Source organism: Bufo gargarizans, chromosome 2 (genome assembly GCF_014858855.1).
Source record: "Bufo gargarizans isolate SCDJY-AF-19 chromosome 2, ASM1485885v1, whole genome shotgun sequence".
Classification (NCBI taxonomy): domain Eukaryota; kingdom Metazoa; phylum Chordata; class Amphibia; order Anura; family Bufonidae; genus Bufo; species Bufo gargarizans.
The window spans coordinates 617,824,485-617,838,492 of NC_058081.1; positions in this window are offsets into that span (position 1 = coordinate 617,824,485).

Consider the following 14,008-nt stretch of genomic DNA (forward strand, 5'->3'; position numbering starts at 1 on the left):
GCGCTGTACCTGTATGGCGCTGGGATTTGTGACCGTGTTTCCACCGACATATATGTACAGCGCTGGTATCCTATGGGTTAATGACATATTATTTATTATAGTATATGCTATTAAAGAAAAAAAAACATATGTCTTTCTGGGGACTTCAACATACAAAGCCATTAATGTAACCTCCGAGCTATGACATTACCACATGGTTTTTCTATACTTAGAAGCTATCACATAGTACTGCCATCTGTATGACCATATATTGTGTCCGTGGATAAAGCAGTAATATGCATATCAGCTTTCTGAGCAAATCTCAGTCTGGTGAAGCTATAGCACACTGGGTGTGTATTATACACATATATACAGTAGATATGTAAAATCAAGGATACAGCTCTGTATACAGGGCCCCCTTTACTATAGTGCTGCCCATGTACTCTAAATAAAATAAAAAAGGACTACTTACATTACACACCACAGAGAATTTGTCTCTGATCTAGAGCTCAATAAAATTAATTTTATTAAAAACCAGAAGGAGGTTTTGAACCCATGAACACAACATTCAAAGCAAGTGTCTTACCTTCGCTACAGCTTTAGACACCAAAGAAGGTGATTTTTTCGATCTATGAGATGTAGTATAGCAAAAAACACAGTAAACCTAAGATCCTTTGTGACACTGACAACTGAAGGAAGTGAGATATCAGCGTCACACATCATTTAAATTTGCCTCTTATCTAGCGCATAATAAAATATAAACATTTTTTTTAGGCTGAAAGGAGCTTTGAATGCAGAAAGCCTGAACATGGAGCAACAGCATTACCACTGAGCTACCAGCTTGCCCTGTATGAGCTTGGGAATTTTGTTCATCTATGTGATGTAGCATACAGAGCCACAGTAAACCTAAAATCCTTGGTCAGAGTCAGGTGTCAGAGTCAGGGCCAGGTGTCAGAGTCAGGTGTCAGGGTTAGGTGTCAGGTGTCAGAGTCAGGTGTCAGGGTTAGGTGTCAGGTGTCAGAGTCAGGTGTCAGGGTTAGGTGTCAGGTGTCAGGGTCAGGTGTCAGGGTCATGTGTCACATTGGCATTATTTTGATACTTGACTATGATATCTGACCATGTCCTAAAATGAACACTGTACAGCAGAGGAGCACAGCAGCCATTTAACACCTTATATTTATAAATATAAGGTGTTAAATGGCCTGTGATTCATTTTTTTAAAAATCATCAGCCTGCCAGCGATGATCATTGGCTGGCAGGCTGATGATGCAACCCCCATCGAACTTTTGCCGGCCAGCGATGCGCATGCGCGGGCCGACTGTGAGCGTCATCTGACGTGATGACGCATCTCTGCGTGACTCTGCCTGAGACTGCCGCCTCCAGACCGCGATCCTGCGTTAGGCGGTCCGGAGGCGGTTAAAGGGATTTGGTCACTTCTTTTTGCCCTATAGAGATGCGGACATGCACGCCTAGATCGCTGCTAGTATGTCCGCAATATACCTGTCCCAGTGGTTTTATCGAGTGTAAAAGATGATTTTAATGGTTAGTGCAGCCCCTTGGGCTCCTTAACAGGCTCATTTACATATATATATAATGTAACAGCAGAACCCAAAGTTCTTTGCTGTCAGGTGAATACCTATTGGCTAATTTTTGGGGCCTGTACTGGCCGACAGTTAAATTTTTTTATCTCTAGCCACATAATCACACCCCTGTCTCACTCCTCTGTCTCTTATTATGGTGGCGTATGAACCGCATTTACCATAAGGACCTTGTAATGTCACAGGGTCATGTGACTGTGCCCCCTTATACCCTGCATTTTGCCCTCTTACCACACCCTGTGCAGTGCCCCTAGTCATTCCCTCTACTGTGCCCTCTTATACTCTTTTATCCCGTCACGGTATGGCAGTGTTATCCGGTCAATGTATGGCGTTGGTATTTAATATGTGGATGGCCATAACTGTATCCCTTTCCCTGCCCATGCCATCCTATTTTAAACCTGGCATGAGAGGGAAAAATATGCAGATTGCGGTGTTAAGGACCTTTGCGCCACAATCTGTGTCAGAAATATGCCTAATATAGACGTATTTCTATATAATAAATGTTCACCTAATTGTATTATGATTCGGGGTAGGGCTAATATATTTTTATTATTTCCCAGTAGAAAATCATCCCTGACCACCAGTACCAGGTAGCGCTCTGTCAGTACATGGCAGCCTCCCCTCTCCGCCACACTGCTCCGCTGTGTACTGGTGCTTATTCTGACACTAGGGCTGGGTTCACATCCTATTTTTGCCATCCATTTAATGCATACCAAAAATTGTATGCGTTAACAGATGTCTCAGACTGATGTTTTACAGTGGCGTCCGTTCACCATACAGTTCCATGGTAGAAACATTTTTTACGTTATGCATTTTCTTAATAGTCTCTGCAGGATACAAAAACCTGGAGTGCTGCACATTTGTATACATCAAACCGATAGGAAATAGAAAAAATTCTTGGCTCCAGCAGGGCACATTTTTGAGAGTTTCCCTTTAAGATGCATAAAAATGGCCCCTGATTAAAATAAATATTTTTTTGTGGGAATTTTTCCCAATGATCCCCCTCTGGTATATCACTGTCCATGTTTGTGTACTTCTAGTAAGTGTTTGCTGGCTGCAAATATGAGCTGAAAGTTTTTCAGTTTCTCCTGCCATCAAAGTGAATGGGGCCCGCAGCAAACTTGCGGTTTGTGAACATTTGACTATCCCGGCCGATGTTCGTCCATCACTATTTGTCGGTGTCTGCCAAAGTGCATGGACAATATATGTCCTTTATGGCCCACTGGGTAAATGTGGTTCCTGCCCAGCCACTCCAGCAACGTGGCCAGGTGACGCCGCTTCCGCCTCTACGTTCTCATGCCGTGTCCTTAGTCTCCACTGCAGGGACAATTCACAGTGCTCCTTCAGCATACCACATGTGCTCCTGTCACAGCGGTGTCACGCTGTTCTTCACCTAGTTTGCCTGGGTGAAAGGAGTCACACAGGGGAGGAACTGCTCCATGTCCTTTATCAAGAAATTGAATCCTGGCTTTCTCCTTGACAACTCAAAATCAGAAACCATGGTGACCGACAACGGGAAGAACATGGTGTTGGCGCTGCATCAAGGAGTGCTGAGCCATACACCCTGCATGGCGCACGTGTTTAATCTGGTTGTCAAGCGATTCCTGAAGTCTTCCACCCATCTGCAAGACTTCCTAAAAATGGCCAGTAAACTTTGCATGCACTTCAGCCACTTGTACACTGCCAAGCACTCCCTCCTTGAGCTGCAGCGGCAGAACGGGGTCACCAACATAGGCTGATGTGCAACGTTTCCAACCATTGGAATTCCACCCTCCATATGTTGGACCGACTATATGAACAGAGAAAGGCCATATACGATTTATTTATGATCCAAGCAGACAGGAGTACTCCCCTGTGTAACTTTGATGTCAGCCAGTGGCAGTTCATGCGTGACACCTGCAGTTTGCTCAGGCCCTTTGAGAATGCCACATAGTTGTCAGTCACCAGGACTACGGGATGAACAATGTCATTCCACTGCTTCATATCCTGGAACAGATGCTGGTACATCTGGCTGGTCAGGGGACTGGGGATGTGGCACCTACATCTCACGGCCACATGAGCCCTGTTGGGGCTGAACTGGAGGAGGACATTTAAGCACAAACAATGTGTAGCGAAATGGGTGGTTTTTCTACACAGGTAACAAGATAGGAGGAGCAGGAGCAGCTGGAGGAGCAAGAAGGAGGTGAGGAAGACGAGGCAGATGACCCAAGCACACCGTGCCAGTATGCAGTGGAGATGGAGGCAGGGAGTCCCTCTGGGTCACTTGCGCAAATGGCCTACTGCATGCTCACTTGCTTGGGTAGTGACAGCTGATTTGTTTCACCATTCGGCAGAGGGATGACTTCTGGCTCTGCACCTTGTTGGACCCTTGCTACCGGTCCAAAATGGGTGCCTTTTTTTTACACCCGCTGAGAGGGAGGAGAAACTTAACTACTACAAAGATATCCTATGTAGTCAGTTGGCAGCTGCCTATCTGCGCCATTGTACATCCTCTAGCAGGTCTAACAGGGGGGTCCTCTGCGCTCTCGTTTGACTGCAATGGCTACTGTGGCGGGGTTGGGGGTAGGAGCAGTACCAGCTCCATCAGCAGCAGCTTGAATCTAAAGTCGATGATGAGGAGCTTTCTTAACCCGCCTAGTGAAGAAACTACTCACCACCAGCAGCAGCTAGACCTGAAACAGAACCTGAACCAGCAGGTGGTGGCATACTTGGACAGCACCCTGCCACCCCACATTGAAGATATGCTGGACTACTGGTCAGCCAAACTGGATTTGTGGCCGCAACTGGCCGAGTTTGCCCTGGAAAAGCTGTCCTGCCAAGACAGTAGTGTGGCATCAGAGCAGGTGTTTAGTGTGGCGGGGGCAATAGTTACCCCAAGGAGAACTCGCCTGTCCACCTAAAATGTGGAGAGACTGACCTTTGTCAAGATGAATAAGGCGTAGATCAGCCAGGAATGCCACCCACCAATGTCTGATGCATCAGATTAGATCATCCATGCTGACTCACCCAAACATTAACAAGAGATCGATTTCTTCTGGCTACCTGCCTCAGCTACTATTCTGATGCTGCCACCCACCTGATACCACACATCTGATGCCAAGTGCTGCTTCTTACACCCACCATCATTAGCGGGTGCTTTTATTGCCACCCACCTCCCCACTCTGTCACAGGGTCACTCTGTGGTCTCCTGATACTGCTGCCACCTCACCACTCAGGTCTCCTCATGCTGCTGCTGCCACCTCCACATTATGTCACCTTGCCACTCTGTGGTATCCTCAGGCTGATGCTAAATCAAACAATGTCACTGGGTCACTCTGTGGCATCTTCATACTGCTGCTGCTGCCACCTCCACACTATAATCGACCTCAACCCACAAAAATAAAAAATGTAGAAGAGGAAGTAGGGGGGGCCAAGCCCAAAAGAAGAATCTGAAGCCATCAAATAACCAGACAAAAGAGATGAAGATTTTTAATCTCTCCAGCTACCAATTAAACCAAGATGACACCAGTGTTTTATCTAAGGGCCTCTCATTTTGCCCTTCTGCGAAAGTCGATGAATTTAATCTTTTTCTCGACCTACATAATTTTATTAGAAATCTTACCTTGAAGAGGCATTTGAATATTGTAGCGAATCATAAAAAAGAGGCGGATATATTAGAAGATTTGGCTGACTCTACACAGAAAGGACAATTTATTAGTACTGATCTGAGACGACGATCAAATTTTTACCCCCTACATCATAGGGGGAACTTTATAGAAACCTTCTATGATCTAGTTTTTGGATTTTAGATCCATCCACAAAATACCAATTGATAAATACAATCTCAACCAAAAAGAAAAAACAGCTATCAAACAACTACAGGATAACCCGGATATAATAATCCGCAATGCGGATAAAGGGTGTGGCATCATACTACAGGATAGAGATGTTGCGAACATAAAATTTTCCGTTCGCGAACAGCGAACGCGAATTTTCGCAAATGTTCGTGAACGGGCGAACCGCCATTGACTTCAATGGGCAGGCGAATTTTAAAACCCACTGGGACTCTTTCTGGCCACAATAGTGATGGAAAAGTTGTTTCAAGGGGACTAACACCTGGACTGTGGCATGCCGGAGGGGGATCCATGGCAAAACTCCCATGGAAAATTACATAGTTGACGCAGAGTTGGATTTTAATCCATAAAGGGCATAAATCACCTAACAATCCAATTTTTTTTTGAACAACGTGGTTTAAAACATCCAGTGTGTGTATACGATCAGGTATGATGTTGTATCGATCAGGTAGTGTAAGGGTTACGCCCGCTTCACAGACATTGAAAGATCAAACTCCCCTTTTAATGCACAGCAAACCACCGCAAACAGTCCATTTGCCAGACCGCAAAATTCCCATTTGCACAAGGTTGGATACCAAGCTAGTCATGTCCCGTTGATGTCATTGAAGGTTTCTTCCTCCACCCAGCCACGTACAACACCAAGGGTCCCGGAAAGGTGAATTGAATTGATTTTTCGAATGGGTAGATGGTTAAAAAAACGCTGGCTCCCTCCCCTTTGTTTGAATCCACGGTCACTGCGTCTGTGCCGTGCAATTTACTGTCCCACCCGATATGAGTGCTATTTTCTATAGTTCTCTCTTCTCATCAGTTTAATCCCTGTTACGTCCCCAATCTGGGGTCCATTTATTAAATAGATTTTTCGAACGGGGAGATGGTTAAAAAATTGCTGGCTACCTCCCCTTTGTTTGAATCCACGCCACGGTCACTGCGTCTGCGCTGTGCAATTTACTGTCACACCCGATATGAGTGGTATTTTCTGTAGTACTATTCTCATCAGTTTAATCCCTCTTACGTTCCATATCAGGGTGGGATTGCCTTTTGTGAAAAAAAATTTAGGCCGGGTATCTTCGACTGCCTTCACAGTGACAAACCAAACTCTGATACACCAAACGGAATTGATTTTAGGAACCGGGAGATGGAAAAAGCAGCTTGGTCGGTCCTCTTACTCCCAAGTTGGGGCACTGCGCGTGCACGGAGCAATGTCCTGTGACACCCTATATGAGTGGTGTCTTAACTAGTACTATTCCTATCACTTTAATCCCTGTTACGTCCCCTATCCGGGGACGTGTGTCAAATTGATTAACCATTGTCGAATTAACAAACCATTACGACATCCTGGAATAATTTAGTTCTGAGCTTTGTACTTGATTTGTATTGGAATTGTTGGGGATTTTTTAAATAGTCTGCATTATTTCTAATAAACTATTAAGAGACTTTATTCAGATTTTTTTATTTTATGTATAAAAAAACCACCCATACAACTTAAAAAAAGATAAATAAATAAATTTTCTATGAAAAAACATCCAGCCGTCCCGATCGCTTTTGGTCTGATCATAATAAAGCAACGGTCTTATCATCTGGGGTGTGGCAACATTGCCAACACACTCATAGAGGTGATGATCGCTTCATTGTGATACGCAAGCCCCTTCACCACAACAAGGTAACGATCACGAAAGGGGAATTGACACTTGTATGTGCCTTTTTTTTGTTTTGTTTTTGCAGCCACAGTGCAGCACCAGAGGCCAAAAAAACTAGGCATGTACATATGCCTGAAAAACAATGTTATTGTTGCAGCCGCTGTTGTAGCAGCGGCCGGAAAAATTGATGTTTTCAAGGCAGAAAGGTGACTAAAACATTGCGGCTTGAACCCTAGTTGGTGGCGGAGAATTCACGAAAGTCATCCGGTATGCAGACATTAAATACATCAGCGTGGGGACCATTTTGAGGCCAAGGCATGTCAAGCCTTTTGTTAGTTAAACGTATCCCCTACTGTCAGTCCCTTCGGGATCCATGCCTCATTCATCTTAATGAAGGTGAGGTAATCAACACTTTTTTGACCAAGGCAACTTCTTTTGTCAGTGACAATGCCTCCTGCTGCACTGAAGGTCCTTTCTGACAGGACACTTGAAGCGGGGCAGGCCAGAAGTTCTATCGCAAACTGGGATAGCTCAGGCCACAGGTCAAGCCTGCACACCCAGTAGTCAAGGGGTTCATCGCTCCTCAGAGTGTATCTGCAGTTAAGGCAAGGTAGTCTGCCACCTGTCGGTCGAGTCGTTCTCTAAGGCTGGATCCCGAAGGGCTGTGGCGATGTGTAGGACTGAAAAAGCTCTGCATGTCCTCCATCAACAACACATCTGTAAAGCGTCCTGTCCTTGCCGCCGTGGTCGTGGTAGGAGGAGGATTACTTTGACCTCTTCCCCAGTTAGATTCCCGTTGTGCTGTGACATCCCCCTTATAAGCTGTGTAAAGCATATTTTTTAGTTTGGTTTTGAACTGCTGCATCCTTTCTGACTTCCGGTAATTTGGTAACATTTCCGCCACTTTCTGCTTATACCGGGGGTCTAGTAGCGTGGCCACCCAGTACAGGTCGTTCTCCTTCATCCTTTTTATACGAGGGTCCCTCAACAGACATGACAGCATGAAAGACCCCATTTGCACAAGGTTGGATGCCGAGCTACTCATTTCCCGTTCCTCCTCCTCACTGATGTGATTGACGGTTTGTTCTTCCCCCCAGCCACGTACAAGACCACGGGTCCCAGATAGGTGACTACAATGAGCACCCTGGGATGCCTGCTGTGGTTGGTCTTCCTCCTCCTCAAAGCCACATTCCTCCTCTGACTCCTCTTCCTCATACTCCTCTTGCAGCATTGCCGCAGGTCCGGCAAGCGATGATAACAAGGCTGTTTCTGGTGGTGATGGTGAACACAACTCTTCCTCTTCCCGCTCATCTACAGCCTGATCCAGCACTCTTCGCAGGGCACGCTCCAGGAAGAAAACAAATGGGATGAGGTTGCTGATGGTGCCTTCGGTGCGACTGACTAGGTTTGTCACCTCCTCAAAAGGACGCATGAGCCTACAGGCATTGCGCATGAGCGTCCAGTAACGTGACAAAAAAAGTTCCAAGCTCCGCAGAGGCTGTCCTAGCACCCCGGTCATACAAATACTCGTTGACAGCTTTTTCTTGTTGGAGCAGGCGGTCGAACATTAGGAGTGTTGTATTCCAACGTGTCGGGCTGTCGCAAATCAAGCGCCTCACTGGCATGTTGTTTCGGCACTGAATGTCTGCAAAGTGCGCCATGGCCGTGTAGGAACGCCTGAAATGGCCACACACCTTCCTGGCCTGCTTGAGGACGTCCTGTAAGCCTGGGCACTTAGACACAAAGCGCTGTACGATGAGATTCAACACATGTGCCATGCACGGCACATGTGACAACTTGCCCAAATTCAATGCAGCCAACAAATTGCTTCCATTGTCGCACACCACTTTGCCGATCTCCAGTTGGTGCGGGGTCAGCCACTGATCCACCTGTGCGTTCAGGGCGTATAGGAGTGCTGGTCCGGTGTGGCTCTCTGCTTTCAGGCAAGTCAACCCCAAGACAGCGTGACACTGTCGTATCCGGGATGTGGAATAGCCCCTGGGGAGCTGGGGGGTTCAGTTGATGTGCAGCCAGACGCCGCAGCAGAAGAGGACTCAGCCGAGGAGGTTATGGAAGAGGATGGAGTAGGAGGAGTAGAGGAGGTGGCAGTAGGCCTGCCTGCAAGTCGTGGCGGTGTCACCAACTCCTCTGCAGAGCCACGCATTCCATGCTTGGCAGCCGTCAGCAGGTTGACCCAATGCGCAGTGTAGGTGATATACCTGCCCTGACCGTGCTTTACAGACCAGGTATCAGTGGTCAGATGGACCCTTGCCCCAACACTGTATGCCAGAGATGCCATGACTTCCTTTTCAATCACCGAGTAGAGGTTTGGGATTGCCTTATTAGAAAAAAAAATTAGTCCGGGTACCTTCCACTGTGGTGTCCCAATAGCGACACAGTTTTTGAAGGCCTCAGACTCCACCAGCTGGTATGGTAAAAGCTGGCGGGCTAAGAGTTCCGTCAAGCCAGCTGTCAGACGCCGGGCAAGGGGGTGACTCTGTGACATTGGCTTCTTACGCTCAAACATTTCCTTTACAGACACCTGACTGTGGGCAGATGAGATGGAAGTGCTCAAGGTGAGAGGCGGAGTGGCAGGTGGTTGAGAGGGGGCAAGGAGGACAGCAGTGGTTGACGTGGCTGAAGATGCTGGACCAGGAGGAGGACGGTGGCTTTGAGCTTGTGTGCTGCTTCTACTCGTCATCATGTGTTTATCCCATAGGCGTTTGTGATGTGCGATCATGTGCCTTCGCAAAGCAGTTGTACCTAGGTGGGTGTTGGATTTCCCACAACTCAGTTTATTTTGGCACAGGTTGCAAATGGCATCGCTGTTGTCAGAGGCAGACACACAAAAAAAATGCCACACTGCTGAGCTTTGCAATGACGGCATTCTGGTGGTGGCAACAGCATGCGTTGATTGGCGTGCTGTCTGGCTGACCCCGGGTGCCGATACATGCTGTCTGACTGTGCCACTAGCTCCTTGCGACGACCTCCCCCTGCTTCCAACTCGTCTCCTTCTTCTCGCTGTCTCCCCTTCTGAACTTTCCCCCTCTTCTTCTTCTCTTTGAGCAGGCACCCACGTGGCATCCACAGACACATCGTCATCATCAACCGCTTCACTTGCATCTGACACCTCAGCAAAGGAAGCAGCAGCAGGTACAACATCAACATCATCATCATCACACTGTACGTCCATGTGTGTAATGCTGCCTGACTGAGACATATCCCTGTTATCTACATACCCTGGCAATAATGGTTGTGCATCACTAATTTCATCCAACTGATGTGTAAATAACTCCTCTGAGGGATCAAGTGAAGCGGCTGTGGTGGCTGTGGTGGTAGTGGTGGTGGTGGTAGTGGGCGGGAGAGTGGTGACCAAAGCTGAGCTGGAGGAGGATGGTGTGTCAAGGTTCTTAGCGGAAGCTGCTGAAGATTGTGTGTCCTGTGTAAGCCAGTCAACTATTTTCTCAGAATTTCTTGGGTTCAGGGTACGTGGCCTCTGAACACTGGGCATTATTTCAGGGACAGTGGGAATCACAGCACCACGAACACGATGGCCCCTGCGGCGTGGCCTGCCTCTGCCTGTCATTTTTTATTAGATAAGTGCACTATGCATGCAAGGTACTGTGCCACTCTATATAAGTGGTGGGCAGTGGGCACAGTACAGTCTGTGTGGGCCTGACACACACGGGCTTGCAAATGTGATTAGATCACAGGTAAATTTTTTATTTTATTTGAATACTTTTATTTTATTTTTTTCCTTCATCATATATAAAAAGTTCAGAAACAAGACATGACAATAAACAATAATTCAACAGGACATAGACAAAGATAATTCCTGTATATACACGTACATTTGTTGCTCACTTATCCTTAGACATCAGGAGTATATCCCTGTCCTGTTTCTTTCCTCGTGTCATATACAAAAAAAAAAAAATATATATAGCCCCTCCCCTCCCCCCCCCCCCCCCCCATGGTTGTCTTGATGGGTACCGCAAATAGAGAAAAAAGGGAAAAAAATAATAAAATAAAATAAATAAATAAATAGCAGAGAAGAGATTATTCGTGATCTCACATCAGGGTTCTTTCCTTTTCTTTTTCTCTTTCCTCCCTCCCCTCCTTCCTTCCTCTTTCCTTCCCTCCCCACTCTCCCCTCTCTCTTTCCTTCCTTCTTCCACTTCCTCCATTTATTTGTGGGTACCGGCATATTCGTATCTACGTACCCTCCCACATAAGTTCTTCCATGCTTCGATGTTTGGTGGTGTGTCCGCCCCCCACTCTCTAGCCACTACAACCCGCGCCAGCATTAATCCTTTGGCCCATTTCATTTCTATTTCTGTGTCGAGACCTATTTTCCTAATATATCCAAGTACCGCTATAGCGATCTCCATTGGAGCTGAGCACCCAGTTGATCTGGTCAGCTCCCGAAAAACCTGGGTCCAATAATCCTGCATTAGAGGGCAGTGCCAGATCAAGTGGGTGAAATCCGCGTTATCCATCCTGCACTTCCAGCATCTAGCATCCCTTGTTTTATACATCCTACTCAGCACCCATGGGGTGATGTAGGTACGATGGACAATAAAGAACTGTATCAATCGAAAATTACTCGATACTGTACTTCTTTTTATACTTTTATAGATACATCTCCAATCTAACGCGTTAGGTTCCACTTCTAGTGCCCATTTTTGTTCACTATTAAACTTTATCACTCCCCCTAAACCCCTTTTAATTTTTTTATATATCTGTGATATTGATATTTTGGTCCCCTTATTGAGGCAACAAAATTCTGCAAATTCTGATTGTTTGGTGATTAAATACTGTTTATTCTCAGTGGTGTCAAATGCGTGTTTTAACCGAAAATATCTAAAACGTGTGAGGGTGTCTAGTTTTATACTAAGTCCTAATTCTTCTAATGTCCTAAGCTTTCCTTTTATCTCAATCTGTGAAATAAACTTAATACCATTTTTTTCCCAGAATACATAATCATCTAACTTCTGAAACTCGCCTAGGTTTATATTCCCCCATAGAGGGGTAATCTTTAGTGAGTAATTTATCCCCTATAATTTTTTGACATTCACCCATATCAAGTGCATCATATTACTAATAGGGCACTTCTTACCCTTTATTTTTAATATCCCGGCTTCCAAGACACTAAAAATATTATATTGGAGACCTACAAACTCACCCACTAGATACTGACGTAATCTATCATCCTCTGTCATTAACCATTGTAGCTGGGATGCATAATAGTAGCCTCTAAAGCAGGGCACGGACAAACCACCATCTTCTTCATCGAGCCATAAATATTTTTGTTTGAGCCTGACCCTTTTTTTCCCCCATATAAGATCATTTATCAATCCCTCCAATACGTTAAAAAGATGGTCACCTATCCAGACAGGGCATGAGGATATAACATAGAGGACCTGCGGCAACAAAATCATTTTAATAATGGCTATGCGATCTGCCTGTCTTATCAGTATTTTTTGCCAAATACTTATTTTATTTTTAACCCTTTTAAGCAGAGGGGCAAGATTCAATTCGATATATTCCTGGATCCTCGCACTAATTTTTATTCCAAGGTATTCCAGTGCATCTGTGGGTTTCAATACTTTAACATTAATATCCGTTCTCCTGGTTTCATAGCCTATTGGGAGTAACACTGATTTCATCCAATTCACCCTGAAGCCAGAGATTTGGCCAAATTGATTTACAGTTCGCATCAGGTATGGAACCGTCGTCGCCCCCCCTTTCAAGAAAAACAAGACATCATCCGCGTATAAACACATTTTGTCTGAGGCGCCCCTACTCCCAAATCCCCTGATGTTATCATCTGATCGCACCTTACATGCTAACGGTTCGACAAATATAGCAAACAGTAATGGTGAAAGGGGGCACCCCTGCCTAGTTCCTCTTTGCAATATTATCGATTCAGATGTCTCTCCGTTAATTTTAATCCTTACTTTCGGATGTTGGTACAGTAGTTGCACCCAACCAATGAATTTGTCCCCCAGATTTAGCTCACGCATTATGTTCCAGAGGTATGCCCACTCCACCCTGTCAAACGCTTTTTCTGCGTCCAGTGACAGGAGGGAGTGGGCACCCTCCCCACTCATCTGGATATTAAGGAGGGCCCGACGGATATTCATTTGAGCCTGACGTTTCGGTATAAACCCCGATTGATCTGGGTGTACTATCTTACCTATCACTTTTTTTAGACGGTTTGCCAACAATTTGGCACATATTTTAAAGTCCGTGTTGAGAAGAGAGATGGGGCGGTACGAGTCCACTTTACTCTCATCTTTCCCCTTTTTCCCTATCAGGGTTATTACAGCCTCTGACAGGGAGGCCGGGAGTTCACCCCTGTCCATAGATTCCTTAAGGACCCGCAGGAGTACTGGGAGGATAACCTCCCCATATCTTCTATATATCTCGAAGGGGAGACCATCCGGCCCAGGGCTAGAGTTACCCTTTATCGATTTCAGGGTGTCACGTAATTCCTCCAGTTCTATTGGGCCATTCAAATACTCCCTGTCCTCCTCGGAGAGAGTAGGGAGCGAGACCCCCTCCAAAAAGAGTTTTATGTCTCCACCATCCCCCACTCCCTCCGAGGAGTAGAGGTCCCTGTAATATTTAACAAATTCCTGCTCAATTTCTCCCGGGCTAGATGTTATCACCCCATCTCTCCTCTCAACACGCTTGATTCTGCCGTCCCCCCTCTGATTCTGTACAATAGTGGAAAGCAGTCTACCTGGTTTCCCAGATTCCCTGAAATATCGGGCCCCCTCAAAAAACACTCTTTGTTGTGCCTTATTCTCCAGATAATTATTTAGAGAGATTTTAGCCTCTTCTAGCTCCGCCGTCGTCTCAAGGGAATTATTAACCAGGAGTTTCTCCTCTAGTTTCTTTATTTTTTCGCCCAACTCCCTCTCCTCTTTGGCGAATTCAGTTTTTAAGCCCTGAATTC